Source organism: Mus musculus, chromosome 12 (assembly GCF_000001635.26).
Source record: "Mus musculus strain C57BL/6J chromosome 12, GRCm38.p6 C57BL/6J".
NCBI lineage: Eukaryota > Metazoa > Chordata > Mammalia > Rodentia > Muridae > Mus > Mus musculus.
In genome coordinates, this window is record NC_000078.6 from 71,627,277 (window position 1) to 71,653,476 (window position 26,200).

Below are 26,200 nucleotides of genomic sequence, written 5' to 3' on the forward strand. Positions count from 1 at the left end.
GAGGGGAAATCAAGGGCTGGAGAGATGGCTCAGCCATTAAAGGCTAGGTTCACAGCAAAAAATATAAAAAAGGAAAGGAAAAAAAAAAGCAGAGAGGAAGGGAGAAGGAGAAAGGTGTTTTCACTTTTTCTTTCATTTCCCCAAAAGGACAAGAGACAATGATCATTTCCCATTTATTGATACCATCATTGCGTCTTCCTGTCCTTCAAAGTCCGGGCAAGGGTGTGCTGAATGTGCATTCCTTCTGTCAGTCCTGGACCAGAAAAACACTTCCTGGGAGTTCCCGAGGGGGGAGGGGTAGTGGAACTATAGATATGACGTCAGGAGAATCGTGAGTGTGCAGTGGGTCTTGCTGCGTATCAGTCCTTGTCTGTTGGCTCTGTAGAGACTGATGCTCTCACGGGTGAGCCGGCTTGAGCCAGCAGACAGCGATGAGGCAGAGTTTTCATTCACACTCAGCCGAAAGCTTCCCTAATGTCAGGCATGCCTGGGAGTTCATGTTCTGTGTGGTACGTATGAGAATGGTTAAGACGCTGCAACCTTGGTGTGATTCCTAGACTCCCACATTGGCTGGCTTTTACCTTTGGGGAGTGTGACATGTCAGGAGAGGCCATGAAGGCTGGGGTTGGGGGAAGTTGGGGTTCAGGGTAGTCCAGTTTCTGTCAGCTTCTTCAGCATTGGCTGTATCTTTCCTGTGCTTAGCACAACGACTTTCTGCTGCTGGGCCAGCTACCATCAGGCAACCCCACTCTGAGCTCAGGAACACGTGGTTGTCTCTCTCCTTTCTCCCTGCTGTTAATTCACAGGCTATAGAGCTATCCCCTATTTGGCATCCAGTACTCCATCACCTGTGTAACTAATTTCCTGCATTGATTTCCCTCCCTCAAAAAATAGACTGGGCTCTTTGTTGGGCCCTGACGGTTACAAGTAGACAGATGGGAGGAAAATCAAGCACATTTAGATACTTTTCAAACAATAAATGCAGTGAACATTTGCTTCAAGAATACCTTGGAAACAAATCAACTCGCTTAATGTGAACATTTGGAGGCCGTGTATAATTAGACCTTTGCTGGTTGAACAATTTACAATAGTTAAAGATTTTTGAAAGGCAAGAAAAATCTACTATGCCCGTGATGTTGAAGAGGAGGGTGGAGGAGGAGGAGGAGGAGAAAGAGGAAGAGGAGAGGAGGAAAAAGATTAGCCAGCACCAGCTTTCTCTGTTTGGCAAAACTTAAGAGACGGCCAGCCTGGTCTCCCCTCTCCCTGCCTCCGTAGAGAACAAGGGCAGGAGCGTGGGCAGCTGTGGCAAAGGGTGCCTGGAGCTCTCAAGTTCTTTTGTTCCTGTGCCTCAAGGCCCAGGGAGCAAAGCAGATGCATTTGTGCCAGGAAAACTATATGTTGTGGTAACTGGCCCTCTATTTCTTGGCTGTCAGTCTCAGTCTACTGAACTCCGAGGTTTTGGTAAAAATGCAAAAGAATACTTTCTATTATTATCCACTATTTTTCCCCCCGTCAGAGGAAAATGTTCAATACAGCTTTTGTATCTGTGATACAAACAGTGTGGTCAAGGTCCACATACTCACATGCATCATGCTGCTCTGAAAAGCTTGCTTTAAAAACTAGAATTTCAAAGCAGCTTCCTCGAGGACATCCAACACGCCTGGGACTTGGGTGGCTGGAGCCGGTCCTGAAGCGCATGCGCAGTGTTGATTTTGCGTACCCTCCGCCACAAGGCAGGAATTCACAGCTAAGCTTCACACGATACGTCCTAGGAAAATCAGAAGTATCAGGCCATTTCTAAAACAAGGTGTTCATTTATCAAGGAAAAGTGTGAGACAGGGTGAGGTTCAACCGCCAAGGAAGCTGTCCAGATTTCTGTGAGAGGACCAGCTCACTGGAATTTTTCTGGGCACACTTACATATCCCCAAATCTTCTAAATGAATAGAATTGACCTACAGCTTGTGGGATTTACCCACACGTTAACAGAGTAAGCGGATCCCTCATTCTGTCCAAAAAGTAAAAGGTAAAAAGGGTCCTATGTTATGGAACAGTCTCTTACGTGATAGCACAGTGGGCAGAGAGCACCGTCCTCCGTGGAACAAGCCTTCTGCAGTTGTTCTGCCTCAGAACTCCTCAGCCCTCAGGTGCCTGTGGGGCTGGAGCGGGAGGGTTTGCTGAGACATTAAGCCTCACGGCTTCCTCCATTTTCTGTTTTAAGTAGAATGACATCGTCTGCATTCTCATCTCTCAGGGGACGTACCTACCACTTGCCAGCAGCCTCACCTCATTAAGGTGATTGTGTCAGAAGAAGTAGGGGGTAGGGAAAGAGTGCACTCATTTTTAAGTGGTCTATTTCTTTCTATTATCTTGTCTCTTTAAAATTAAAGGGGGGGGGGGAAGAAATGGAAATTCTCCCAGATGAACAGTAGTAGCTTATCTGATGGAGAAAAAGCAAGGCCATGAGACAGGAAGTAACTCGCTCAAGGTCCCATGGATAGTAGTTTAGGCAGCTGGGCTTTGAAGCTGTGTAATAAATAAACGTGACATCATAATGCTTCCTCTGATCTTTATTAATATTGTTGTCTCTGCATATTAGCCTTGTGACCCTGGGGTTCTGTCGCTGTAACTGTTTTCCTAATGACTCCACTCTTCTTTGGACACGGAGACCATATAGAAGCAGCTCAGGAAGCTAGGCTTGTTTCAGCATCACCCACAGTTGGAGCTGAAGCCACAGGATCCTCTTCTGTGTTCTCTTCCTGATTTTTTTTCCCTAATTGAATAATAGAAGTAATTTTAACAGTCTCCTAAGTTACCATCTAAATAAAGCACTCCCTTCAAATTCCCAGAACACCACACACACACACACACACACACACACACACACACACACACACACACACACACTGTATTCACTCGAACTCGGTATTTGATGGGATAACTGGAAATAGAGATCCTTACTGCTCAGATCTGACCCTGAATTCTCACTGTCACCATCAACTGTTTCTTCTTTTCTTTTCTTGTCTTGTCTTGTTTTTTGTTTTTTGTTTTGTTTTGGTTTTGAGACAGGGTTTCTCTGTATAGCCCTGGCTGTCCTGGAACTCACTTTGTAGACCAGGCTGGCCTTGAACTCAGAAATCCGCCTGCCTCTGCCTCCCGAGTGCTGGGATTAAAGGCATGCACCACCACTCCCTATTCCAGCTGTTTCTTTACTGGCACAATTTAAGCAGTAGAAACTAAGGACATCATGGCCTGTGACTTGGGGTGTGTCTGCCAAATAAACCCCTCTCTCACCAGGTTGCCTTTGTCATGGTGTTTCACAGTGGTTACTGGAACTCCTTCAGGAGGAATGAGGCTGCAGAGGTCAAGTAATGTGCCAGAGCTTCCAGTATCTCAAGCCACCAGTGTGGAGCCACTCATGCTAGCTTGTGAGTACAGTTTGGGCCACCCACTCACTAACTCCTGGTTCAGGGCTAACAGTATCTGCAGTGAGTTTCGGGTGATGGAGTATTCTCTTAGCCATCAGGTGTGTGGCTAGCAACCACTCCATCATCCTCTTCTCAAGAAGGGCTTCCTGATATTTGGATTTCTCGATGTGTCTGCATCCAGCTCTTCTCTTCGCCATAACTCCATACTGTGACCATCTTTCCATGAGAGGCTGTGGTGGGTTGTCCCACACTCTCTGGTTTGTGAGTGTTCATTTTCTCATACCCACCCCCAGAGTAACTCATTCATTAATTAATAGGCTCTTTCTCAAGAGGGCACCTAGTCACAGCCTTCAAGGACAGAGAAGCAAGACTTTTAAGTGTCAGCTGGTCACACAGAAGGAGTTACTGCTGCAGTAAATCCTTAAACTGGAGTTGATGCTTCCAAGAACTCTGGGCTTGTCTTATGGACAGAAATTCCAGTTTCTTCACTGGGCTGCCTGGCTGACCTTGTAGCTGAGGCTTTGATTTCTTAATTACCCAGTTACAAGCCTACTTGCCTGCCCCTCATAACTTGCTCAGCTTGCTTTCTTACAGTACACGCACGGAACCACCAGCCCACGGGTGTCCCAACTCAAAATGGACTGTGTCCTATCCTCTAAGTCACTAAATAAGAAAATGCCCTACAGACTTGCCTACAGCTTGCTCTTATAGGAGTCATTCCTCAGTCGAGGTTCCCTCCTCGGAGATGACTCTGGCTTGGGTCAAGATAATATAAAACCAGGCAGCACAGCAGCCAAGTGTGAACTAGAAAGCATAAGGCAACTGCTCAGTCCATAGGCTTCACAGTTGAATGTGGTCAGCAGAGGCTACTCTTGTACAAAGGAGGGAGCTACTTAAGTGAAGACAGCGTTATCATGCTGGGCAGAGCCCTGGCCTAGATACACACTCTGCATTATTTATGCCACTTTTCTTTCTATAGTTACTGGCGCTGTCGTAGTTGCTTCCACCAATTTTAAACGTATCTAAATATCTTGTTTAGTTTGGTGTCACAATGATTTGTTTTCTACACTTTTGGCAGTAGCAGGCACTGAGCCCTTAAGAGAAGGATACTCACTAAGAGATTCCCAAATAAAAATAGAAAAGATGGCCATTCTATGAGACATAAAAAATCAAAACACAGAAACATGAGTAACATGAAAGAAGGAAAGATAAGAAAATGCATCCCAAAGAGCAGAACCACACAATTGTCAAATTTGAAGGTTCGGAAACAGTTTAAATGTTTGGTAAGGGACTCAAAAGTCTACACATAAGAATTGTCAAAGACTTCAAAAGGAGACAGAAAGGTAGAGAAATGAATCAATTTAGGGTCTGAGAGACACAGATGAGAAACCCAGCAACATGGCTGAGAATTCAGCAAGGAAATTATTATCTTAAAAATAAAGGGTAACTGTTAGGAACGAAAAACTCAACAAATCAAATAACAGAAACCACATCTTACCCTGCAGATCTGGAATCTTGGGACCCCAAATCCTATTTCTACTGGCTTTATATCTCTGCAGAATCCTAAACTATATTATTTTTAGTTATATAGATGCATATGCATAATAAAATTAGAAAAGAATACTGTCTAAGGCAATAGGTACACGCACAGCCTAGTCAGCACAGTTGTATTGTTATGAGGCCAAATGATAGGAAACAGGGAAACAACACAGGAAAGTGCTTGCTTTGCCAGCATGAGGACCTCCACTTGATTCCCAGGACCCACTTTAAAAAGTGAGACATGGTGGCAGACACTTATAATCGCATCAAAGGACAGACAGAGACAGATAGGTCCCTGGGCTTCCTGGCCAGTCAACCTAGACTATCTGGGGAGTTCTAGGTTAGTGTGAGATTCTGTCTCAAAAAGAAAGAAGTAAGCAACACCTCGGGAACAACACTGGAGGTTGTACTTTGACCTCTAGAGGCACACACACGTACATGTACACACACACACACACACACACACACACACACACGTACACACACACACACATACACACACACACACACACACACGTACACACACACACATACACATGCACACACATGCGCCATGCATTTAAACACACACATTCACAAAAAGAAAACACAAAACTGCATTTTTTAAAAAAATAATATTTGTTTATTTAATTTTTGAGTGATCTATCTACATGTACACCTGTATGCCAGAAGAGGGCATCAGATCACATGATAGATGGTTGTGAGCCGCCAAGTGATAGCTGGGAATTCAGGTCCTCTGGAAGAGCAAATGCTGAATCACTCCCCAGCCCCCAAATTGCCATTCTTAACATCAATGGCATTTCTCAACATTTCAAGAATTGCAGTCAAAACTACTGAAATTTACTTACTTATTTATAAGAAAATCAGGGTTTTGCTCAAAGTAATTATGAACCTTTTTTCCTACATAGATAAAAGTCACACACAAGTCTGGACTGGTCTTCAGGGTATGACTGTTTCCCATGAAAAGTTGACAAGTATCTTCCAATCATTTAAAGTCCAAACCATCTTTCTACATTTTCATAGGAGGCAGTACAGCCTCCACTGTGAAGCACTGGTTCACACAGAAAATGTCCAAAATAATGATAGTCAATTATAGCACACATATATAAATATGTATCTACACACGTGTGTGTAATTTTATACAAAGAGCATTGTAACATATACATATAACAACTAAACAAACAAATGAGAAAACCTGCAACTATTATCTTTGACCAGGTCAGTTTCCTAGGACTGTCATAACATTTTACCAGACATTCACTGACTTTAAAACAGCAGGAATTTGTTCTTTTTAAGTTCTGGAGGCCAGAAGTGTAAACCAAAGTTCTATCAGATTGGTTCTCTGGAGATTCAGAGTTGTTCACACCTTGCTGCCAACTTCTTGCAGCTATGGACAGTCTTCGGCATTCCCTGGATTACAGATGTGTCGCTCCCCTCTGGGCGCCTGTCTTCCCGAGACCTTCCCGCTGTGTCTCACCCGTTCTTGGCCTCTAAGGATGCACACACAATTTTGCTTTAGAACACGTCTTTAGCAAGGGTGATTTGTTTCAGGATTCTGGTTTTAACTGTCCCTTCAAAGATCCTTGAGGCTAATTGAGTCACTTTTAGAGGTCCTGGATGGCCATGGGTCTTGTGTGGTGACTGGCCAATGTGGTTCAGATGCAGATGAATGTAAATGGCTATAGAAAGTCTCAAAAGGTTGGGAAGAGAACATAGCCAACCATTGTGTGGTTGGTGGTGGGGAAAGCTTTTAATTATGCAGTGGGAAACTGGAAAAAGTCTCTGCACTTTTGATCATAGTTGTAAAAGCTCTCTAAAAATATGTGACCTAGTAATATTGCTAATTTGTAAACAGCCTAATATTGATTTGATAATTTCAATCATGTAGAAAATCTTTATACCTTTCCAAAAGCATGAGAGACATACCACCACGACAGCCCTTTTCCCCCTCAGTTAATGACTATTCCAAGAACTATACAGTTAGAAATCAACTGGCATGCAGCAGAGTTGTTGATTTTTGCTTTTATGGTCTGTGTGGAGGCGTTGAGAGATCTCCAACCCACTGAGGAGAACACATTGTTCCAACCCTGTGTGAAGAGGACAAAATGTAGACTTTGTTTGTTGTTTGTTGTTGGAGACAGTTTTCTCTGTGTAGCCCTGTCCTGGCTGTCCTGGAACTTTCTCTGTAGACCAGGTTGGCCTCAAACTCACAGAGATCCACCTGCTTTTGCCGTTTGAGTGCTAGAATTAAAGGCATGTGCCACCACCACCGCCACCGCCTCCACCGCCTCCACCGCCACCACCACCACCACCACCACCACCACCACCACCACCACCACCACCACCACCACCACCACCACCCAGCTCAGAATGCAGACTTTAAAAGAGGCATCTGTGCTGGAAACAAGGCTCAGCTAACAATCATCTCAGACCTCCATAGCCGAACTGAGCACCTTAGCAAATGACAGGTGAGAACTATTCTCCTCAACAAGACTGGAATTGTTACTTGGAATCAGAAAGAGACAAGTGAGAGCGCTGAGACGCTTCGTCTTTACGTTTTAGAACCATTCTTCCCCAGCTTCCTTCCTGTTTTCTGTACTTTGCAGCACAGACTTCCACCTAGCGAAAGAAACTGCAACAGAATCAGGAGAGGGCAATTTCAAAATCAAGCTTCAGGCACAGGATGAGGCTGCAAGGTGCAGGCAGACACCAGGGAACATCTACTCTTGGCTGCTTTCAATTCTCCATGCTTTGGATCAGGAGCGAAGCTAGGAATTTTTAACAATATTCAAAACAATCTTTTTTTTTGAAAGATTTAAGCCAGAGAATCCACAGCGCTTGTACCATTTTAACTCTGCCAAAATAAGCCCCATCCACAGGAACCTGAAAAGCTCTCGGCTTTTATTTTGATGTTGACTATTTGCTGAGAAGTCAAAGAGTGATCTATTTAATCAAAGGGCATTTGCTTCAAATTGCTTCCATTTATTGTCTTGCCCATAAAAGATTGATTGTGCTTTGAACTGGGCTCTTGAGGGTTGTTTTTTAAACTCTGGGACAGATAAAGAAAAAAATTATAAAAGAAGCGACACATCAAAGAATTGTGTTCTCTAAGACATTCTCCTTTTTTACATGCTGGCTACATGCCTACCTCTGTTCACAAATTGACACGCAGCCTTTTAATGTACGTCTGTCATTATTAAGCACCCTTTACTTTCAATGATGAAAATACCAATAGAGCCAAGGAGGCCGTGGAGGGCAGGCTAGGCCTCAGGCCTACCTGCTTTCTTGTTTCTGTAATGGAAGTTTTCATAATTTTTTTATAAGGAGAAGTAAAATCTGAACTGTCCCAAACCAACAGTCAAGAAAGTAGCAGAAATCTGAACACAGCCTGTGATACAAACAGTTTAATGAACTTATCTTTGGTTATCCAAAATTAGATGCCATATCTTCATCTTAGGAAGCATTGGAGATGAAAAACAGAAAAACATTACAACTAAACATAGGGATCCAAAAAAAGGGTGTGTCTTTTCTTCCTAGGGACCAGAAGAAGATGATTTTGAGAGTTGAGAATGAGGTACAAAGGGGATGGGAGGAAGTTCCTAAGAGTTATTAGGTAATGGGTTTTTCATGTAACCTGGAAAGACATGCCAGGTGGTAGAGAAGAGACCATGGCCTTTAAATATGATAATCTCTAATAATATCTGTTTCTATCTTCTCCACTATCTTTGTCTGATAGTTACAGCAACACACTGACAGTACATTGTGGGAGGAATGGATGATTTTCTTCAAATTTGAATGTTGTCCTAGTTCGCTGGGGCTACTATAACAAAATGCCATGAACTTGACAGCTCATGAACAGAAATATGTTTTGCACATTTCCAAAGGCTGAGAAGTCAAAGATCCAGGCACCAGTTTCATCCATTGGCTGTTTGGTGAAAGTTAGCTTCCTGGTTTACAGAAAATGTGTTCTAGTTGTCCGCTTACGTGATAGAAATTCAAATCAAAAGAAGATACTTAGAGGCAAAGCCTGAATCCTAGGAGTTGTCAGAAACACAGAAAGACACACATGGTAGATTGAACTGCAACGGCAGCGATGGGTCCACACTGTGGCCACAGTTCATAGGTACTTTCCTGCTGCCCCTCCTCAGCCGCAGTGGCATTTATACTCAGCTTCGCTAGCTGCTCTCAGCCAGTGACCAAGCAGAGTGTGGGTATGAGAGCTTGGCACAGCCTGCCTAGCATTCCAGGCTCTTTGTTTCATCTTTCCTGCCAAGCATCAGGTCTGCATTGAAGTCTGCAGTTCCTCCGCACTTCCTCAGGCTCCCTTACAGTGTGTTCTTTCTCCCGTAAATCTGTGTGTCAAGTGCCTAAAGGGACAGAACTGGTTCTGAGGGAAGTGTGAAGGAGCAGTAAGACTGGGACTGGCTCACCTACTCACTAGGTGTGATATCTAGTTCCATCCACGCTCCAGCAAGTATTTTAAACATATGCGAATAACACACAAGTACAGGAGGAAATTGAGGCACCTGCAACAATGTATCCATTTACTCACTGATCCATGTAACGATGTATGCATTTACTCATTGCTTCAAGGCGGATTCTATAACTTGGCTGTTGTGAGACGTGCTATAACTAATATGGGCTTGCAAGTATCTCTGCTGTGTGCTTGGACACTCCAGGTGAGTAGCCAGTGCATTTGTTCTTAAGCAAGGCAGTCACTGATGTAAATAAGAATTTCTGCATCATCAGCTTGCTCTTTAAGAGTCAGCTGGTAGAAGTGTTCGTTGGGAAAGACTGATGTCATGAGTTTGATTCCCCAGAACCCTTGGAAGGACAAGAAGGGAGAAGTGACACCACAAAGTTGTCCTTTGACCTCCACCTGGTGTGTGTGAGCCCATACAGAACACATCACACACAAATACACAATAACAACAAAAAAGCAACAACAATAATAATACATTTTAAAAGAGATAGATTATGGAGAAGGACAAAATACTAAAACAGATTTTGTTTAAAAAATGTTATTGTGATATCTAATATCATGTATGCTGAATCCTTAAAACTACTTTTTCAAAGAATCACTGTAGGCTTTGAATTACACATTTTGTTAAGCAATGTTTCATTTTGTAACTACTAGTAAATGCACAGGGCTAGGGTCACATTCGTTACATTCCTTATCAAACTGGGTTGCCAGCCCTGCTTTTGTTAGCTGCGGTTGTTTGCCCTGAGTGTACACTCAAGAGGAAGCAAAATGTCAGAGTGAGTCAGAAACCTCTCAACATGCTTAAATCTTAAATGCATTGAAGGCAAGGGCTTTAAAAGGCAAGCTTCCTTTGCTCTGTTTCCTAACGAGCTTCTTTCACTTAAAAAGCAAGATGTCCTTTTCAACATTTTAATATATGTACAAATGTATGTATATATGAGAGAGAGAGGGAAAAGGTGGTGGCAGGGTGAGGGGATCTCACTTTGCAATTCTAGCTGTCCTGGAACTCACTATAGAGACCAGGCTGGCCTGGACCTCAATGTGTAGACCATGTTGGCTTACAGAGATCCACCCTTCTCCTTCATCCTGAGTTTTGGGATTAAAGAAATCACTCCCAGTTATTGGAAGAAAAATTCTTTTTGACTACTCTGTAAGATTTTTTTCAAAGTATCCAGATGCAATGTTTTACAAAGAAAAAAAAAAAAAAAGAAAACAAACACAATGAAAGTTAATGGAGCAGAGATTTCCTAATTAATGTTAAGAAACATCTGATGTTGTGTGTAAAGCCATCTTCAGCTCTGGGAGAAATTTGAGATAGTTGCAGAGCCATTGAGAGAGATTTCTAGATGATCTCTCAAGTTTGGGGAAAAGCCAATAACCTCCTTTTATAGCAGGTCTCTCAAGGTCTACCGATTAACAATAGACAGCTGAGTTGATCCGTTGTTTTATTCTACGAGGTTCACTTAATTGAACTCACTAGAGCTTAACATAAGGTCACCCTCAAAACTCAGCAATTAGTCCCAAGCAGTTGCATAAATACAAACTATTTATCTCAGCACGAGAGTCAATAAAGACCACATTAAGAAACTAGGAGTTTCTAATTACAAAAGGGCCATATGTTTACACTCACACAAAGGCTATCTGAAGATCGGCTAGAACAATATCTGCAAACTCAGTGGCGCACGCATTGCAAGATGCTTGCTCTTTTCCAGGGAGTTTCAATGCACGCAGGCTGAGATAATGTTCCTTATCTCAGTGTCCCGTCTGAAATCTCTGTGTTGATAGTTGTTTCCGGGAGAAGAAAGCATGGCCATGACAAACACATTGGGAGCCTTTCTAGTAACTCAGTTTCATCTGCCTTCTTGTTGCTTCTCAGATTCATCAGCTCCTTGAGCACACAGGACTGTGTAAGAAAAGTACGTGGTATTGGTTTTCCAAATTCACCTGACTGTAGAACACTGTCTCCATTAAGGTAGAGGGGAATTATTTCTTAAAATATAAGGTTGGAAGACGTTTTCATAACATGACTTTCTAAGGGATCTGTGATAATTTATAATTTGCTTTTTAATCCTTTTTATGAGTTTAAAATCTGTATGTATGTGTGTGTGTGTGTGTGCGCGCGCGCGCATGTGTGTGTATGTGGTGGAGGTTAATGTGTATGCCAGGGTACACATATGGAAATCAGAGGATTATGGGGGTTCAGTCATCTGCACAGAAAGTGACTTCACTCACAAAGCCATCTCATTGGCTCCTTTATTGTATTGTTCTTTTGAAGAATCTTGAAATTAATTTTGTACTTACAGAAAAGGTATAAATATTACACAAAGACCTTCTTGCCATTTACCTAGATTTCCCAGTTGTTAGCATTTCAGGATATTAATTTCCCAAGTCTATTATCATATGTTTTATCTATCCATCTATCATCTGTCTGTCTGTCTGTCTGTCTGTCTATTCTATTCCCTAAAACCATTTAAATATACTATCTTTTTACTTCAGTGCCTGAAACACTGTAGGAATTGGCTAATCAATGCTTCATGAGTACATTTTCCAGGATTTTATCTAAAGGAAATTCAATGGCAAAAAACTATCTGGAACCACCTGCCTGGGTAGTTTTAGGCAGGAAGTAGCTGCTGGGGGAGGAGAGCCAATTCTCTTCAGTGGTGTGACTACTGGTAAATTAATCCTGCCCGGCAGATTATCCCGCATGCACGATCACGTGTGTGAGGAGCATGAAGTCAGGTAGGAGACTAGGGAAGACGAATGGAGAGCAGGGGCCGCGGAGGGAAATAAAGGAGAATCAGGGGTGATGGGAATCCAAATCTGTTACAGGCAGCTACAGTGTTGTCAAGGAGTAAAGGAGATACTTAAAGCAACGCCCTTCCAAAATGAAGTTCATTGACTGTTCCTGGAGAACGCTAGGCTGTCAAGAGTTCCAACCTGAGAATGAGAACAAACTGAGAACAAACCAACACCCAGCTCTTTTCTCCTGGGCCGTGTCTCCATCTCTCTCCATGTCTCCGTGTCTCTGTCTCTCTGTCTCTCCATATCGCCAGCCCAGAACAATACTTAAGTGCATGGTGCACTTAAGTCCACTAAGCTGTTCACTTAAAAACGTCCAAAATAGTAAATTTATGTTATGCATATTTTACTCTAATTAAAAAAAAAAGAATGCTAAATGTTATTTTAAGAACCTATTTGTCTATAGGTGGGTTTTTTTTTTCTTTTTGAGTCTATATGATTATGGCTATGTATTGTTTGCACGAAACAAAACTATGAATGTAATAATTTATCCTCACACTTTATTCATTTCCATGGAAACGTTTTCAGTTCCAAAAGAGCGTTTGATGGAAGAGGTCCAAGGGGAGCTTTATTTGGAAGTGTTGAGACCCTGACACCGTGAAGCTGCAGGCCACATTACTCTAGCGGCTGGCTCGTGCCTGGGAAAGACAAAACAAAGACAGTATTTCCTGGAGATAAGAGTGGGTGAAGCAAGGGATAGCTGGCGTGCAGCCCCAGGAGGAGCTGCTAAACACAGGAGGATGAGCTGGTTTTGCTCAAAAATCACTTCTAAATGCATTGACTTTCACCCCAGCGACAATCAGTTCTGCAGTTCTCTGGACACCAACTGGGTGCCCTGGGTGTTAACTCGGTTGATAACTTCCAGCCATCCGTGCGTGACTCTGCATGGCTCAGTCCACCCAGTGCTCTCCCTTTTAGACACCCCTCAGAGGGTCAGCTTTCCACTTGTGGACCAGACTGCCGGGATCTGGGGGTTCCCATGACCTCGACTAACAACTGCTGGAATGATTCACAAACCTCAGAGAGCGACTTTCTCGATAGAGAAGCATGGGGCAAATTACACAGGGCAGGATATGGAGATGGGTGGGAGGGGAGCACCAAGTTGCTATGCTCTCTCCATGGGAGCCTCAATCCAGTACGCCTGTGGGCTCACATTCTGTGAATTGTGCCGAGGGGGTCTTGTGGAGGCACACAATCTCTTACACCCCTGGCTGTGGGTGATTGACCCCGTTTCTAGCCTTTTGCCTTTTGCCGGATTTGGGGAGTAGGGCCTACGTTTAAGATTCTGACCATGGTCTGATGTTTCTGGTACCGCCTCCATCCCGAGGCTATTGGAGCCTCAGAGCTAGCCTCTTCATAATACAAAAGGTACTCCAGAGATCCCAAAGGACTTAGGACAGAAACCGAGTGTTTCTTTTGATCACACCACAATAAGGAATAGGTCCCTACTTTGTACCTGCTTTGAGAGAAGAAACCAACTGTTCCGCCTTTGCTCTCGTGCCTGTCCCGCTTTTTGCCTATACCCGATGTCTATGGACTGATCTAATGCCCACATTTTGCTCATATTAAACTATAAAGTTTTAATCTCACGCTGAAGAACAGCATGGCAACAACCAAGCATGGGAAACATGGCCCAGATCTTGATTTAGATTTATACGAAATCCCAGCTTGTCAATCCTATCATGGCCATTGTCCTGGGAAGATGTCTCTTTCAGATTTCGGTATTGGGGGAGCAAAGGTCTTGAGCTGCACCTTTCCTGCTATGACCCGTCCATCCTCCTCTTCTCTTAACTCAGGTCAAGCCTTGAGCCTCCATAGGCCTAAAGTTAGACTTCAGATACACAGGGATAGAATAGTAGCATCCTTTCAAAAATATTCACCTCCCCTTCAGCTTTCACCCTAAATGATCAAACTGTGCAATTCAGGGTCATGGCGCTTCCCTTACAGAAATCTCCTTAGCCTGGAGGAATACTGAGGTAAGAGCATCCCTCAATGTTCTTCCTGGCCAAGTCCAATTTTACATGAACAGTGCCTCACAGGTTGACCATGGAGGTTGTGGGTAGCTCTGTCTTACATTTGCTAATCAAGTTTAATGTATATCGTTTTCACTTTCCAAGAACAACTGTTCCATAGCAAAGTTCAAGACTTACTTGAAAGACTGCCAAGACCTTGACTTTCACTTGATCCAGAAGCTACCACAGGGATGAGAGGGAAGCAACAGCCCTGCAATGTGTTGTGTGGATGGAAATATCATCCACTGAGATCAGACTGATGCCTGTACTGAGGAGTGAGAGAAAAAGGCAGCCACGCACAGTGGACTGTAACACAGCCATTACAAGCAATGCACTTGGTGCACACAGAGTGAGATCAGGGCTCGAACGTATGATGTTCTTCCAATAATGGTATTCACACCACAATGTTGTGTAAATTGGCATGCGTACAGTGTTTATGAGCATGGTGTGGTTTTTAAAGACGCGTGCCAAGCATGCTGCAGAAAGTCACTACAATGTAGGGAGTGGAAGTGGAAGTCAGGAGTGAAACAAAAAAAAAATATATATATATTTTTTAAAACAAAAAAAAGGCAGGCCTTACCTAGTTGCACAATGATGGTACACCACAAACAGATGGGGTCAGTGTGTCTCTCCACCTGACGGTTTGGGGTTTCTTGGGATGGCTTTTGTTCACAGGTGCATGCTCTATGATTATGCATCTTATTCCCCGAGTTAATTCTAACCATTGAAAATTCACAAGTTGCTCTTTCAAGACAGATGCACCTCGCTTTCGAGAGCCATCCGGACTCATTTTGTCTCTGAGGTGCCGTCCACTGAACACTTCAGGTTATTCCCACCGCTGCTTATTTTCCTGATCCCATTGAATCTCGGCAGAGGAAAGGGAGTTAGAACCATCTGTCAAGACCATGAAAATGCCTCTAATTGCTGTGAATCTGGGAGGTTCCTGGTTGCTTAGTGACCATTTAAGGTCCGTTTGGATAGCAGACGGCTGTTCTAGGCTATAAAGGTAGATTCAGCAAGTGTGACTTTGAGCTGGGGGAAGGCAGCAGAGCATCCTCCGATGTTTCAGCTGCATCTGTGATTGCAATCACAGACATTCCAGAGAGGTCCTGTGAACAGAAGGTTTTCCCATCTCAGTTTTTCACAGTAGGACATTATTTTGTCATTTTCTATATACTCTAGAGTACCAAGAAATGATGGGATGTAATTACAAAAGCATTTCTGAGCATTCCTTGATGGTCAGAAGTTTAAAAAAAAATAAGAGGAGAAAGAAAAGGCTTTTATTCTCAGAGTCATTAAAATACACACTCAGGTTTTCCCTCACCCCCGAATGGATCGGCTACCCCTTGCTCAACTTGTGTCTCTTCCCACAATCTCACTCTCAGTTGCAGAGATGGTAATGGCCCTTAGGTATATGCTGTGCCGTAGGATGGGAAGTGGTTGGCTGGCTGGTGCAAAGAACTGGGGTGAAACTGGAAGGCGAATGGACTGCAGACTCAGAGTATGTCTTCCAGATGTTCATTCTGGCTTTCTGTTCCTTTCTTCAGGACTTTTGTATTTATGCACATGTAACACCACCAGGAAGCAGATAATATAAATAGCAACTATGTTTTGGCCTGTTCGTTTTTGGCTCTGTATTTTCAACTGTACTGATGGCGGCTGGAAACGTTTCTCTTCCATTTAGGTGGTCTGATTTAAATGCAGAGTATTAAGTGAAGGACAGCCAGCAGAAATACCTCAACTAAGAGAGTCCACAGTCCGTACTGCATCTTCAATTGCTCCAGGAAACTCTAACCTGGGAAACTCTGCTTCTGCAGGCTGCCCGAGGACAGATCCTTGCAGGAGAATCTGCTGAGGCCTGCCATGTGTGGCCTTCATTTACCAGCATGGGATGACCACCTGGAAGGAGCCGATTCATTTAGTAGTTGAAAATACAACCTTGTCTCTCTACAAATTGAATTTGTAAGATATGGGCCAACCGGCTATTGAAAGTATTCCTTCGTACAGGGCAGAAGACAGTCCCAGAAGACAGGTCTGATTCTGGTTTTGAATGAGCTCAAACCAGGCTAGAGCAGAAAGCCTCGGGCTTTGTACTTTTCCCCACACTAGTGGTACAGACCATTGGTCTCAGGCATTGGACCAGTTCTGACAGATATAAACTAAAACCTTCCCAGGTTCCTGAGTCTGTGTAGCTAGCTCCATTCTCCCGGATGCTTCCTGAAAAATCCATACTCCAGAAAACACATGTTTACTGTTTCAGCCTTGTTCCAGTGGACCTAAAGTCCAGACTTGATGCAGTCGATCGCAGTGCTATAGACTGAGACACCAGGTCCACTTCTAGAGAGCTGGAGCTCAGATCAGCATCTGCAGCCTCAAACTGAAGGCCCACTTCATTCCGGGCTAGCTTCCATAGCACCAGACTTCAGGCCCATCCCAGCAGATGCAAACACTAAACCTTCCCCAAATACCTGCCTTACCATCAGGCTTAGTATCCATGTCTGTGCAGGTTTAGTATCCATGTCTGTGCCTTCACAGATTCAGACTCAGACCCATACTCACTGGCTTAGCATCCAAACCCCTTAAATTAGGTGAAAAACAACTGCAAAAATCTTAATTCAATAGTAGAAAGGAAGAAGTTAAATTGTCCCTGTTTGCAAATGATATAACATTATAGAGAAAAAAACCATAAAGAGCTATCACGGAGTTATTACAATTAATGCATTCAGGAAAGTTGTCAATGCCAAATTAAGATAAAGTAGGCAGAATTTCTACTTACTAATAAAGAATTATTGAAGAAATTATATAAACAACCTCTTTCGTAATATCAAAGGCAACAGAAGTAATAAAAGAAATTTCTTGGGAATAGATTTAGCCATGCAGGTAAAAGATCTGGACATTGAGAACTATAAAACATCAGTAAAAGAAATGGGAGAAGAGACACTCTTACTGGAAAGAGAGCCTGTGTTCATGTATCAGAAGAATCAATGTTGTTAAAATACCCACACTGCTCAAAGCAATCTGTATATGCTACGCAATTCTTCTCAAAATTTTGGTGACATTTGTCTCAGAAACAGGACAAAAGTAATTAAATTTATATAGCAACAGAAAAGATTCCTTGTAGCCGTAGCAGTCTCAGCAGCAGGGAGTGAAGGCAGAGGCATTCTCCACTTGATTTGAACAAAGCATGAACTAGCATGAAAGCACACGTGGAGACAAAAGGGACAGAGAGAAATCCACATTTGTGGACACAATATGGAGAAATGACAATCTCTTTTAAATAGTGTTTAAAAAAATCCTAAACACTCTCATAAAGAAGATCTACATATCATATCATATCATATCATATCATATCATATCATATCATGTACAAAAATCAATTCAAAATCAAGTAAAGACTTAAAGATAAGACCCCAAAACAGTGAAGCTCTTAGAAGGAAATATGAAGGTAACAAACTCTGTGACATTGACCTGGGCAATTATCAAAAACCCAAGAGCTGGGAAGATGGCTCAGAACATAAAGTACTTATGGCACAAGCCTGAAGACCTGAGTTTGGATCTCTACAAAGTTGGCCACAGTAGTACACACCTATAATTCCAGCAAGATGAGAGACAGAGACAGGACAGACTCCGTAAGACCAAGAGTCAGCTAACCTGGTGTATGTAGTAAATAAACAACAACAACAACAACAACAGCAACAACAGCAAAACCACCTGTATCACACAAGGTGTCGAATACCAAGGTCGTCCTCTGATCTCCACATGTATACCATGTGCCCCACCCCCTGACACATACATCATCCATTTGTACCCCTCACATCATCACACAAACACATAGCCTAAGAGGACAGGCAACAAAGGCAAAAATGCACACAGGTAGAGTTACATCAAATTAAAAACCTTTGTGTGGTCAAGGAAACAAGGAACAGAGTAAAGGCCACCCATGGAACGAGAGAGAGGATTTGAGACTCGAAATCTGAAAAGGGGTTAATATTAAAGAAATATAAGTACCCCCACACAGCTCAAGGCTGAGAAAATAACCTGGAGTTTTAAAGAGAAAAAGATCAGAATAGATTTTTTTTCCGAAAAGAACACACACAGGATTGGCAGAGACATGAACAGATAACTAACAAGTCAGCAAGAATATGCAAATGTATGTTCAGAGTGTCATGATGAAAAGTATGAAGACGTTTGAGCAATCTGGATGACTTCACAAGTTCAAGGCCAGCATAGTGACATAACAATAACCTGTCTCAAAAAGAGGAAGGGCAGGGGAGAGGGTCTATAGCTCTGTGATGGAAAAACTGTCTAACCTATACAGGGCCGGGGCAGGCGGGTGGGAGTGGGTGGGGAGAACACAAAGAACAACAAGTTGAAATTCACAGTTGGACACTAGCCTAGGAATTATGTGTTGGGGGCATTCCTTCATTGAAAATTCCTTTTCTCATCATGACTTTCCCTGCTTTTTATCACAGCGTGGCCACAGCAGGACTTTCCCTGGCAGATCTGGACAGCATCAGCCAAAACCATGTTGACACCTAGGCTCCACTATTAGCAACTAATCATGAGGCACAAAATAAATGAGAGATGCCAGAGATAGGGGCATTCGCAGAGCCTTGTGCAAATGGCAGCAGACTCTGTCCATCACGGAAGGCCCATTGCAGGGAGATAAAACCCAACATCAAAATTGCTTGGGTGATAATCTTCTGCCCTTTCTCTCCCGGACAGCAAATAACCTTTACTTCTCAAATACCTAAATATTTTTGTGCTCACATTTTCCAAATACTTAGGGCTTCTGTCTTTCCTAGATAGTGGGAGGCAGCTCAACCCATCATCTTATCTTTCTTTAATAATGAAACCCAGATTGCCACAATCAGCTGAAACCAGGATGTGGAGGCTGCCATTGGGGATGGCTGCTAGTGGGGGCAGCACAGCGTTCACAGTTGAGGTCTCAAAATCACAGCTAATGTGCATTAACCCTTCATATCCAAGATAAATGTACAAGAGATTTGAAAAGTCCTAAAACAATAAAGATACAGAATAGTTAGCTAAGTGATATCATCTTTCTAACGTAAAGGAAAGCTCAGAAAAAAAACAAAAACTTGAGTACAGTTCCCTCTAGGGTCTGTGTTTTCCCAAGCCGGGCTGCCATTACTGGATTTGATTTTAAGGGTGCACATTTCACTGACAGTACTGGGGCAATGGGTTGAAATGTGAGGAATTATACAAGTTTAGCATAATTGGGACTGGAGAGGTGGCTCGCTTGGTCCAGGGCTTGCTGAGCACCCAACAGGAGCTGAGCTTCATCTCTGGAAAACAGGCTTTTAAAAAAGTGAGGTGTGGCAGCACCCACTTCTAACCCTAGTGCTGGGGAGATAGACAAAGCAGATCCCATAGTTTCACTCCAGGCCAATGAGAGACTCTGTTTAACAAATACGGTCAGGAGGAATAAATAACGCTAAGAATGTTTGAAAAAGCCAAAAGGAAACATTCTACTTTATAAGCTTTTTTGCAAACACCACACACACACACACACACACACACACACACTTGTTGAGGTTTGGTCTTTTGCCTCCCCCCACCCCGAGGGACGAGAATCTGCACATAAACCCAAGTGACGCTATATAATCTTGCCCCCCAAATTATCCCTGACTGTTGTATAACGATGCCTACAGCCTATAGCTGAGCAAACAAGAGATAGGTAGAGTGTTGGGGTCCCAGGTTTGGGGTTGGAAGGAGGAGACCACAAGGGAGGAGAGAGAAAAGATGGAGAGAGGACAAGACTATATGGAGTAGGAATCATGAAAACATGGCCAGGAGGGCTGGCCAATCGGGGTTAAGAGTTGACCAGATGGGATATGGAAAGTTATAACTTGGGGTTATTGATGGTAAATTAAATTCTAATAGCTTAGAGGGTAGATATCTGCCCAGCTCTAGCGCTATAAATATAGAATTTAAGTATAGAGGCTGTGTGTCTTTTATCTGGATGATCAAAGGCAGGGTAGAAACCCGTGAACCGAGAATAAATATTTACTACACAGAAACTAGCAAGGAACCATGGAGGGTGGGGGAGGGAGGGAGAATAGGATGCATGCGATATGAAAGGGAATAGTGGAACAAGAAGAGTTAAATGGGTTAGGGAAGGTGTAGTAAAGGAAGGATACCCAACACTGGGACTTTTGAAAAAGCCATATGGAAAAACCTATTATTGTAGAAGCTCCCCAAATTATATGTACACATAAAAGGAGTTTGAATCGAGTTGCCTTATGGGAGTTGGGTCACTGTCTTTCCCAGAAACTAGGTTATCAGATAAAAAGCCTAGTGTTTGGGACAGCATATCTCTTTTTAGTTGTTGGTCAGTGGAGTTCCATAGACTCTCCTTGTGGTGGTTCATATATGTTTGGCCCAGGAAGTGACACTGTTAGGAGGTGTGGCCTTGTTGGAGGAAGTGTGCCACTGTGGGCATGGGCTTTAATACCGTCAACCTAGCTGCCTGGAAGCTAGTCTCCTGTTTGCTTTAGGAACAAGATGTAGAGCTCTCAGCTCCTCCTGTACCATGGCGTCCTGGGCACTGCCATGTTCCTGCTTTGATGATAGTGGGCTGAACCTCTGAACCTGTAAGCCAGCACTAATTAAATGTTGTCCTTATAAGAGCTGCCTTGGTCATGGTGTCTCTTCCCAGCAGTAAAACCCTAACTAAGACATTACAAGTTATTACTTTTGATTACCCTTAAGAACTTGATGATAAGATACTGTTGCTGAAGCCAGCACACTCTTGAGTTACAGGACACAAAGGTATCACGCTGGTACCAACATGAAAGCATTATTCCTATTGGGTAGCTTTCGTAATGAAGGGAGATTCTATGTACACCTCAGGGGAGAAAAGTTGTGAATACTCTTATCCAGCTATGAACCAATGAGCTATGTTCAGGACTGGCTCGCCAAGATATGATCACTTGTATAACAGGGGCACAAATATTAGAGAGGTAACCAATTACTTTCTGGTTGTATTTAAAGTTCACTCTTCTGTTAACTGGCCAAAAGCTCATGGCTGGCTAGATCACAGGCCTTAGAGAAGAACCTAGTACTGTTAAATGGATATAGTAATGAATTGTCCCCTAAGCTATTATCCTTATATCCGTAGATCAATGCATGCCTTACCCTTCATCAGGGATGCTTCTTTTTGCAGTACATGATGATTAACACAGAGACCCACAGGTGGTCATCATGCAGAGAATAAGATGCTGTGGTATGTTCAGTTCCAAGTGGGACTTTTATATCACACTCTGTGCTGGCTACTTTTTATGTCAACGTGACCCAAGGTAGGGTAGTCTTGGTAGAAGGAATCTTAATTAAGAAAATGTCTTCATAGGATTGGACTGTGGGCAAGTCTGTAAGACATTTTTTGATGTATTACTGGTATGGGAGGGCCCAGACTACTGTGGATAGTGCCACCAATGGGCAGATGATCCTGGGGTGCATAAGAAAACAAATAAAAATCTAGCAGGTTCAAGCCAGCAGTGTCAAGATGATAGGAGCAAGCCAATAAGTAGCATTTCTTCATGGCCTCTGCTTCACTCAGTTCCTGCTTCCAGGATGCTGCCTTGCTTGAGTTGTGCCCTGATATTCCTCAGTGATGAACTGTTGCCATGAAATATAAGCAAAAAACCCATTTCCTTCCCAAACTGTAATTGGTCATGGTCTTATCACAGCAAAGGTACCCTAATGAAGACACTTACCCTTTCTTCAAGGCAAAATATGCCCGTGGTGCAATAGTGGAGCTAATATCTTGGGGGCAACCAACAGCTGTTTGATTAGACAACAGACCGCTCAGTAGCAGGAAACTCATATCTATGCTGTAAACCTAGTCAATACCCCATGGCTAAAGACATCATGGACTCTAAGGGAGACTCTATTACTACAACTCTGTTCAATTAATAAATATTTAAATAAAGGTAACTTTAAACCCTAATCAAAGACCCCCCCTCTTTTTTTGACAGACATATGCAGTCATAGAGAATGGCAGCTAGTTAAAGAGAAGACAGTGAAATGCCCAGTCCCCCAAAGGATATCTGCAACATAACTCTTACATATAAGTTTCGGGGTACATCAGGGAAGATAAGGTGGGAAGAGCTGAGATGTGGGGATTACTGTGAGATAGTGTCGTTAAACGTGACAGGAGTGTTACACCCAGGAACTCTCAACAGTATGGTTTCCTGAACAAAACCTGCAAGAGACTCACCAGTCCATATGCCAAAATGGAGAGAGGCGTTGACAAGCCCTACCCACTGATTAGTTATAGGCAGTTAATGCCTGCCAAGGGAGGGACAGCTAGTCTTCTTTAGGAATGAGCTTCCTGATAGGTTACCCAAACCTAAGTGGCCAGCCTTAAACCATAAGCTCATGTACATAAGAACAATACTAACTGGACTTTTTCTCGTGTGTGTGTGTGTGTGTGTGTGTGTGTGTGTGTGTGTGTGTGTGTATACATGGATCTAGAGAAGGACAGAGCAGAATGACATAGGAGTTGGAGGAGAGAGAGGGGGTGAAAATTATGAAAATACACTTGTGTTCATGTATGAATGTCTCAAAAATGGCCCATGATAAAGCATATAAATAAAATGGCATTTACATTTAAAACAATAGCAACATGAACCAGTTTTGAGGAACAATACCACATGCAGATGTATCCACATGGATACTCACCTGCACACATGTGTCTTTACAAACACATGTGCAAAATTTAGTCTAATATCTCCTCAGCAATACTCTAAGGCAGAGGTTCTCAATGTTCTTAATGCTGTGACTCTTGAATACAGTCCCTCACGTTGTGATGACCCCCAACCATAAAATTATTTCATTGCTACTTCATGACGGTAATTTTTCTACTGTTATGAGTCATAATGCAAATATCCTATATGCAGGATATCTGATATGCGGTCCTTGTGAATGGGTCATTTGGGGTCAGATGAGATCCACAGGTTTAAAACCATTGCTCCAATGCATTTCACCAAGACAAAAATATAATGTATGAAAGTATTTGGGTGGCTCGGTCGTTAAATGTGCTTGACACTAACCTGGTGACCTTTGATCAACCCTTGGGGCCCACAGAGTGAAAGGAGAGAACCAATGCCCACAGATTGTCTCCTGACTTCCACCGGCACACAGCCGTGTGCACATATGTGCAAATGTTCCTGTGTGCACACACATGAATAAATACAGGCAAAACTACTTCATCTCTTTTCCAGCCACACTTTTAGGTGCTCTCAAGTTTAAGTTATTCTAAATGTTCGGCAAAGCGAGTGGATGCAACAGAGTATGATTTTACCATTGTTTTCTTTTAAAAGGGTTGTATACAGATATAGAAGTGGAAAACTCTTGGAAGCCATTTACTAAAATGTTTAATAAGGCTTATCTCTGTATACTGTAATTTAGGCAGTTCTATTTTTGACTGTATTGTTTTCAATAAGCATATATGACTTACATAATAAGGAATTTTGCAAAAGACATTTTTTAAGGGTCAAGAAAAAGAAAGCCCACAATTTAAGACTCAGTCTTGGAGTGATACCAGGAAAATGACAAAATACGAGGACCTGTGTTCCTTCCTATCCCATGTTTCCTATAGACAACAGTTCGGTAGTTGTCCACAGAGGAAAGCCTTCTTTAGTAACTACAAAGACAGTTGCAAAAATCTAGGACAAACCAAAGCCCAGACAAACCACTCTGAGAATGCAGGTTTGCTCACCATGGTCCTAGCCATGGATCAAAGCAAGCCTGTTCCTCTGTAGTCTAGCTCTGCTTGGCAACTGCTCTTCTACCGGCCCCATCTATCACTGGACACCAAAAGGATTCTGCCTTTTTTTCTCTCCTTGTAACGGGCTCAATGACCTTAAACCTGACTTCATATCCCAAACCACCTGGGATCTGGCTTCAGTCTTTCCAGTGCCATCTGGTACACACCTGCCTTCTTGGGGATTGTGGGATTATCTAAGCCTGTCCATTTTCCAGCAATAAGCCCATCAATTTAAATGACACCATAGACCTAACAGCAGACCTTAACCCTTCCCTACTTCTCAGCTTCAGTCCTGCTCCATCAGGGGCATAGAGGCATCTCTGATTGCCTAGAGCTCTGTCCCCATCTACACCTCATGTGATGCAACTACAGAACAACCGCAAAACTGTCCCTTGGGAGGATGGGGATAGCATCTCTCCCGGCTAAGGGATGAAGGAGATAACATCTCTCCCGGCTAAGGGATGAAGGAGAGAGCATCTCTCCCAGCTAAGGGATGAAAGAGAGAGCATCTCTCCCGGCTAAGGGATGAAGGAGAGAGCATCTCTCCAGGCTAAGGGATGAAGGAGAGAGCATCTCTCCAGGCTAAGGGATGAAGGAGATAGCATCTCTCCAGGCTAAGGGATGAAGGAGATAGCATCTCTCCAGGCTAAGGGATGAAGGAGATAGCATCTCTCCAGGCTAAGGGATGAAGGAGAGAGCATCTCTCCAGGCTAAGGGATGAAGGAGATAGCATCTCTCCAGGCTAAGGGATGAAGGAGAGAGCATCTCTCCAGGCTAAGGGATGAAGGAGAGAGCATCTCTCCAGGCTAAGGGATGAAGGAGAGAGCATCTCTCCAGGCTAATGAAAGCAGAAGCACATCAGCACCACAAGAAGTGTCAAAGGGAGTTCTTCAAGCTGGCATGAAAAGATGCTAAATAATGGCACAAAACCAGACAGTTCACTGCTTATAATGAATAGAAAGAATATTTCATTACGATACTGGTGACACACGAATAACCTTTAACACACGTGTGCAAATTTGAAAAAAAAAAGATTGTTTAAAAAAGAACTATAACTGCACAAGTTAAAAAAAGCCATACAGAAGAAAATAAACTCTGATATCAATTTCATAAGGTGTGTCTGGTAGATGAAGTAAGTGGTAGGGTAATTGAAGTTGTTATCAGCTTCAAACGGATGACTATAATCAAATATCTGATGTGGAATTCATGAAAATGGTGGAACACAACATACAGCAGACATGCTAAAGGAAAACACACACAATTATCAAATAACAGAAAAGGGTAGATCAAGAAGGAAACAAATAATTATAAAACAGCTAGAAAATAGCAAAAACACAAGACACAAGAGCTGGTTCTAACCTGCCAACATCACTCTGTCAGTGGAGTAATCCTACAATCAAACAATGTGCAGTGGCTTCCCTAAGTATATTACTCTCCACATGAGACCTATCTTAGATTTGAGGGCATGAACAAATAGAGAATAATATTCCATGTAAATTAAAACTCAGAGAGAACAAGGGCAGCTGTACACTCACTGTAGTAAACTTTCAGTCAAAAACAATCACAAGAGACAGAGGAGGAAGTTATTATTCAATGCTTTAAAAGGCAAATTCAACAATCATTTATAACAATCATAAATATATATGATCCCATAAATCCCACTACTATATAAATCGAGTTGATAGTTATAAAGGGAAAAGTGGGCAGCAGTGAAATATGCAGAACTCTTCAGCACCCTCGCTCCACAGTAAACAGAACATTCAGACAGCAAATGAGAAAACAGAACAGAACCTTATAAACCAAGTGCTCCCAAGAGACACAGACAAGGCTCTTATTCCAATGAGAAAACACACATCCTTGCCCCATGCACAGGAGTCTTCCCCAGGATAGATTATGTCCACAAGAAGCAATCTAAATTTACACCCTAGAGACCTACAGAAAGAAGAATAAACTCACCCCCAGTAAGCCGAAGGAAGGAAATTATAAAGGGTAGGACATAAAGGAATAATAAAGATCAGTAAAAACTAAAAGATGTTGCTTCATAAAAGAAAGAGCAACAAATCCTTAGCCAGCTTAACTAGAAAAAGGGGAGAAAAGTTCAAATAAACCAAACCAGAAACTCAAGCGGAGACCTTACAATGGATGCCTCGG

The 26,200-nt window shown here is 42.8% G+C and overlaps 2 long non-coding RNA genes across 8 annotated transcripts in view; one reads left to right on the forward strand and one right to left on the reverse strand.

The window, feature by feature from the left end:
* Positions 1-26,200, forward strand: part of 9630002D21Rik — a 140,659-nt gene that overhangs the window by 49,346 nt on the left and 65,113 nt on the right. For 4 of the 7 annotated variants that reach the window (XR_872810.1, XR_872808.1, XR_872811.1 and 1 more), the window contains one exon: positions 3,322-3,426. The exons of 2 other annotated variants lie outside the window; for them this stretch is intronic. This is a non-coding gene — a long non-coding RNA (RIKEN cDNA 9630002D21 gene). Of the gene's footprint in view, positions 1-3,295; positions 3,427-26,200 lie in introns of all 7 variants that reach the window. One more of the 7 variants, XR_872809.1, reaches the window with a different exon arrangement.
* Positions 1,567-2,385, reverse strand: Gm46356. Its single transcript, XR_001780624.2, has 3 exons — positions 2,262-2,385; positions 2,061-2,157; positions 1,567-1,768 (listed from the first exon to the last, which is right to left on the reverse strand). It is a non-coding gene; the product is annotated as a predicted gene, 46356 (long non-coding RNA).